At 38.5% G+C, this 7133-nt stretch overlaps 1 pseudogene; it reads left to right on the plus strand.

The window, feature by feature from the left end:
• Positions 1-4573: 4573 nt before the first annotated feature.
• LOC101556871 (heat shock cognate 71 kDa protein-like) lies at positions 4574-6685 on the plus strand (annotated as a pseudogene).
• The last annotated feature ends 448 nt before the right edge of the window (positions 6686-7133 follow it).

The following is a 7133-nucleotide window of genomic DNA, read 5'->3' on the forward strand; positions in this document are numbered from 1 at the left end:
GACTTGTCATTCCAGGATTGGAATATAATCTCCAGGGTAGACTTGAAAGACTCACTTGGTTCCAATTTATGCACATAGTTTACCTACTTGCACATTTAATTTTTATTCCAATAATCAGTTTGTCATGTGATCCAGCATTTCGGTTTCCTATGAATAAGCTTTATTTGTTGCAGATGAGCTTGTGGCCAGCACTAACCTCCAAGGGAGTAGACAAAACTTTCATATATTATAATTTTGGATGAAGACTTTGTATAATAGGAAAAGAACTCAGAGTCCCAAGTAGTCCTCTTCTCAAATTTGCACCTATGTTTGTTATTTGGAAATGTTGCCTATGCTGTTTTTTCTTCCCTTCTTTGTGGGTCTCAGATGCACTGTTTGATATGCTAGAAAGCCTGGAATTATTATTTTTTTCAAAGCCGCTTAGCATGTTATAACAAATAGAAAAAGCTTCTATTTGTTATAATATGAAATATATGTAATTATAGTATCTGAGTTCTTTATTTCTCTTCAAATACAATCACGAAAACATCAAAATGGAGTTCTACACCTTATACAGCTTTTTTAATCTCTTTGCGAATAACAGCTAAGAGAATGTTTACTATACGACTAGTGGTTTCCAATATTTAGTGAGCGCTTTTAAAAATCTATTCATGGGGTCCAGAGGTATAGTACAGGGGGAAAAGAACTTGTACTGCATGTGGCCAGTTCCAGTCCCAGTTTTTTCTCAGAATCATATATGGCCCCCTGAGCACTGTCAGGAGTGATTCCTGAGCAAAGTACCAAAGTATGGCATGACCACAGCATGGTATGACCCCAAAACAAACAAACAAACAAAACAAACAGAAAAGAAAAGAAAAGGAAATGAAAGAATAGGAAAATAGAAAGAAAAATTGGGGGCCAGGAGTGATAATACAGCTGCTAGGGAAATTGCCATATATGCTGTTGATCGAGGTCCAGCACCCAGTATAGCTTATTGTTCCCTGGTCCCCACTAGGAGTGATCCCTGATTACAATGCCAGGAGTAACCCCTGAACACTACTGGTTGTGACTCCCAAATAAATAACAAGCAAAAGCTACTCATGCTTGACTAAGGCTAGGGAGAATAATAATGGCAGGCTAAGGATGTAGATTAATAGCAATAACAGAGATCTTATTAGTATTGTTTATGGTACAACAATAGTAATTCCTTCCCAGAGAACTATTTTAGAATTGAAGCTGCAATATTTCATGCATGCTTCAATTCATAAATAGTTTTCTAGGAGGGAATTCCAATTATTGTTACTATCAGCAATGAAGTATTTGAGACCAAGAAAAGTTAATCTACTCATTTGATGTCAGGTCATGCAATTAATAAATGGTGGAGTCAGGATTTTAACCTAGACATTATAGCTCAATATTTTTCAACAGAAAGGAACTTAATTCACTGGACAGAGAAAAAGTCTTCACAAAAGAGTTTTCATTGCATATTATCATCATTTAAGGCAATAGATGAGAATTTCTAGTGAACTTGAAAAGATCATTGATGAATTATCACCTCTGTGAGTAGATAGGTGTACATATTGTCTCTTCATTTTTCCTCAAAAAGGATCAATTTTCCCAGTATAAGAAATGCTATGCAAGATACAAGGAACAAAATGTGAACAGGTTTAAAAGTGCAAGCATTTTTAATGCTATGCTAAGACACACTAAAATAGCTAAATTCATAAAAGTTAGTAAGAGGACTAATGTAACCACATGGGTAAAGTTTAAGGAATGTGTGCAGTGACTCAGAGCTAATTATATCAGAAATTTACTACCAATATCAGGCTCTTATTCAGTACCACTATAAGGCAAAGGGCTGAGGTGAAGACATAACTTCCCCGGATTAAATGGAGTAACTGCATGGAACAGCAAGGGATAGAGCCTCTGACAGAAGGAGGCCTTCCCACAGCAGGTAAGTATGAAATGATATCCTCAAATTCATTCTCTTCTCACCTTTTATTTTTTTTAACCTTTGCTATTTATTGGCTAATACAAGTAAATTTCTCTCAGACAAGTATATAGATGCTGTTCAGAAGGAACAACCTCCTTTGGGTACAGAGCATGGAAGACCAGTGGATATGGAAGGGGCAATGGCAGCCCCAGGAGCATAAACTATGTCTGTGATGAAAGAGTTTTTCGTATTTTTGAATGGTTAGGGACAAGCTAAGCTTCTGAACAATTTGCAAAGGTTAAATGTACAAACGGACAGTAGAATATCTATCATTTCCCTAGAAAAAGAAGATCATAAAGCCATAGTTATAGTTGATGCGAATCTTTTCCCAGATGTTTCTGAAACTTGACTCCACACAAATACAGTAGTAATTTAATACTAGTTCACATTGAGCAGGTTCAAAAGTAACTTTTTTCAATTGCCCCTAACTTAATTAATATTTTCATAATTAGCCAGGAGACTTCCTGAGTGAAGATGAGATATTTGGATACTTTCAGCCATTAGTGAATTATCTGGGCACAGAAACAACTCTGTTTCTTTCAGGCAGAAAAATAAAATAAGTTACTTTCATCTGCTTTTAATTCAAAAGTAGACAGAGTGAATTTGATTCAACATTATAAAAAAATCACCTTTTGGCTGAGATCATGCATGGAAAAATTCAACCCAAAAGGACAGATTTTTGGAACATAATATGCTAGCAAAAAATAAGCTGGGTAAAAAGGAAGGAAGAATATTCTAGTTAGAGTCTGTAAATAATAAGAGCTTACTTATTATGTTCACTTCAGAAATAATCTAAGAAGAGGATTATAGTACTACCACCAAGGAAGATGGAAGACCTACCCTTATGGATAAGTTAAGTAGGGTTTAGATAATTTAACCATTGTATAATAATTATAATAGCTAACATTTGTACTTATCCAGACACTGCAATAAACATACTTATTTAATACTTAATTAAGTAAGTTTTATTAGATTCATTTTACATATAATTAAACTAAGGTTTATAGATATTAAATTCCTTTTTAAGAGTTTGTATTCCCATAAATGAGCTTGCTGAAACACAAGCTCATCTTTGTGACTCTATATGCCAGCATACTTGTATTAAGGAAAGTGGACAATCAGACAATCTACAGACTCTAGGCATTTGAACTAATTGATGAGAATTTCTTGTGAATTTGAAAAGATAATTGATAAGTTATCAATTACGTGGGTAGATGGGTATATATATTGTCGCCATTTTGTTTCTGAACTGCTGTGGTTCCTAAGCAAATTTCAGAATCACTGATGACATTAGAGTTGGTTAGGTACCAAAGCTATGGTAAAACATTGGATATTTTTATGAGGAATATATGAGCAAACTAACATTATCCAACTTACTGTGTTTTGGAGACAGGTGTCTGGGAATTTTGTGTGAAAATAAATAATTGAACTTCCATTATGTTTTCCATTTATTGTCTATCAATTCTACAAGGATAGAGTGGACTCTAGCAATTTATGACTATATGTGCATTTCTTTATTTGAATTTTTTGGTCTCTTTTTACAAAAGGATTGAAACCAGGAGACCAAAACAAAATTTTTATTTCTGTAATTGACTTTGGGACATAAAGGATTTTAATCTCCCTCTCTATCTCTCCCTCCACCCTCTCTCTTTCCCTCTCTCTCCCTAATAATATAGATATATATGTACATTTGTTTCCTCTTTCACATAATTTTTTTAATCACTGTTGTCAATAGAAAATGTAAAACAAACACATTTCAAAAGAGAGTAATAAAGTTTAGAAAGTATAAAGATAGTGTATAAATTAAACTAGACATGAAAGGATACTTAAAATAAGTGATTGAAACCTAAAATATTTCTAAGGTTTGAAAGTTGACAGTGTAGTAAAAGTTCCCTTTCTTGAATAAATTCTAGAGACGGTTTATATAAGAAATAAGTTGGCCAATTTATAGAAAATATTTTTTGTTGATTCTAGGTTCTCCTGTTCCATCAGTAGAAAAATTTCTGTATTAACGTCATCTGAATAATCAACCAAGCTTATTTTCTCTGCATAATGTGTTTTTTCTATAAAAAAGATTTTAATTAAGCTTTTTGGATCTAAATGTAATATAGACTGATAAAAAATGATCAATGCACCATCTTAAAATTGGTTAGTTAACTACCCTTATTATTTTATCAGATGTGCAGCCTTAAAGGAAGGGTGAATTACTCATGTCCAAGCAACTCTATTCTTGGATGTCCAGAAATGTTTGATAGGAGTCAATAAGACCTTTACCCAATTTATAGGATAATACTGCATGTTGATACCAGCAAACAAGTACATTGTTACTCCCTCATAGAAAAAGAATGGTAAAGTTCTTTGGGACACATAATATTCCAGATGCATAGAGATCTACATACTTCTATGCAATGTACAGGTTAACTTTCCTTCTTAAATGGACAAGTGGCATTCAAGTCAAATTTCCTTCTGTGATTGTGATTTATTATTTTTCTAGCTGGCAGGTAACATTAAAGCATATGTGTCAGGTCTCATTGAACGTGGTGGCCACTGATCAGATTGCTGTTTCTCTTGCCATGCAGCCGGGCATCCACGCACAAAACCATGTAGAAAGGACCTGTGGTTGGCATCGATCTGGCACCACCTACTTGTGTGTGGGCATCTTCCAGCATGAGAAAGTGGAGATCATCGCCAATGACCCGGGAAACCGAACCACCCCAGCTACGTTGCCTTCACCGACACAGAGTGCCTGATTGGTGATGCCACCAAGAACCAAGTGGCGATGAACTCCACCAATACGGTTTTTGGTGCCAAGCTCCTGATTGGACTTTGGACTTTGGTTTGTTGATGCTGTTGTGCAGTCTGATGTGAAGATCTGGCCTTCATAGTGGTGAATTATGCAGACAGATCCAAGGTCCAAGTAGAATACAAGGGAGAGATCAAGAGCTTCTCTCCAGAAGAGGTGTCCTCCACGACACCTCCAAGACAAAGATGAAGGGTATTTCAGAAGCCTACCTTGGGAAGACTGTCACCAATGCTGTTGTTACAATTCCTGCTTACTTAAGTGATTCTCAGTATCAGGCTACCAAAGATGCTGGGACCATTTCTGGTCTCAATATCCTTTGGAACATCAATGAGCCAACTGCTGCTGCTATTGCCTATGACTTGGACGAGAAGGTGGATCAGAAAGGAACGTGCTGATTTTTGATCTAGGAGGTTTTGATGTGTCAATCCTCACTATTGAAGACGGAATCTTTTTTTTTATTGCTTTTTGGGTCACACCCGGCACTGCACAGGGGTTACTCCTGGCTCTGCACTCAGGAATCACCCCGGCAGTGCTCAGGGGACCATATGGGATGCTAGGAATCGATGTCGGGTTGGCTGCATGCACGGCAAATGCCCTACCCGCTGTGCTATTGCTCCAGCCTCAAGACAAAATCCTTGAGGTCAAATCTACAGCTGGAGACATTCACTTCAGTGGAGAAGATTTTGACAACCGAATGCTCAACCACTTTATTGCAGAGTTCAAGTGAAAGCATAAGGAGAACATAAGTGAGAACAAGTGAGCTGTCCACTGTCTGTGCACTGTTTATGAGCATGCAAAACATACCCTCTCTTCCAGCACCCAGCCCAGTATTGAGATTGATTTGTTGTATGAAGGTATCGACTTCTATACCTCCATTACCCAAGTACAGTTTGAAGAGTTGAACGCTGATCTGTTCCGAGGCACTCTGGACCCAGTAGAGAAGGCCACTTGTGATGCCAAGTTGGACAAATCCCAGATCCACATTATTGTCCTGGTGGGTGGTTCTACCCGTATTCCCAAGATTCAGAAACTTCTTCAGGATAGCTTCAACAGGAAAGAACTGAACAAGAGCATCAACCCTGATGAGGCTGTAGCATATGGTGCAACTGTTCAGGCAGCCATTCTTTCTGGAGACAAGTCTGAAAATGTTCAAGATCTGCTTCTGTTGGATGTCACTCCTCTCTCCCATGGCATTAAACTTCTGGTGGTTTCATGATCATCCTCATCAAGTGCAATACCACCATTCCTATCAAACAGACTCAGATCTTCACCACCTACTCTGACAACCAGTCTGGTGTGTGCATTCAGGTTTAGAAAGGTTAGCGTGCTATGACCAAGGATAATAACCTGCTTGGTAAGGTTGAACTCACAGGGACCCCATGGTGTTCCTCAGACTGAGGTCACTTTTGATATTAATGCCAATGGCATCCTCAATGTGTCTGCTTTGGATAAGAGTACAGGAAAAGAAAACAAGATCACCATCACTAATGACAAGGGCTGGTTGAGCAAGGAGACACTGAGCATATGGTTCAGGAAGCTTAGAAGTACAAAGCTGAAGATGAGAACAGCGAGACAAAGTGTCTTCCAAGAATTCCCTTGAATCCTACCCTTTTAATATGAAGGCAACTGTTGAAGATGAAAAACTTCAAGGCAAGATTAATGATGATGACAAACAGAAGATTATTGAAAAATGTAACAAAATCATCAACTGGCTTGATAAGAACCAGACTGCTGAGAAGGAAGAATTTGAACATCAGCAGAAAGAGCTGGAGAAAGTCTGCAACCCCATCACCACCAAGCTGTACCCAAGTGCAGGTGGAATGCCAGGAGGAATGCCTGGTGGCTTCCCTAGTGGTGGTGCTCCTCCATCTGGTGATGCCTCTGGGCTAACCATTGAAGAGATTGATTAATCTAGCCTGAGCATATCACGATCACGATCACGAAATCCCGTTAATCGTCGATTTCTCTAGCGGGCTCAGTAACTTCTCCCTTCGTCCTTTCCCTGAGATCTTAGAAGTCTCTCTCAACTCCGCCCTCCCAACGATGCCACACTGGAAGCTCTTTCAGGGTCAGGGGAATGAGATCTAGCTTGTTATTGGATTTAGCATATGAATACACCATGGAAAGCTTGCTAGGCTGTCCCATGTGGGCAGGAAACTCTCAGAAGCTTGCCAGTTTCTCCCAGAGGGAGAAGCAGGCTACAAGATATCACTTCTGGGAGCTGGCTTTTAAGTCTCTGGATGTTGGTTGTTGATGGGATTACATACACCTGGGTTCCTCTGCCGGTTCCTTCATGCATGAAGCCTGTCCGAACGTGTGGAGAGGGGCCTCGAGCATGGCTGTTGCTAGGTTCTGGTG

Source organism: Sorex araneus, chromosome 4, assembly GCF_027595985.1.
Source record: "Sorex araneus isolate mSorAra2 chromosome 4, mSorAra2.pri, whole genome shotgun sequence".
Classification (NCBI taxonomy): domain Eukaryota; kingdom Metazoa; phylum Chordata; class Mammalia; order Eulipotyphla; family Soricidae; genus Sorex; species Sorex araneus.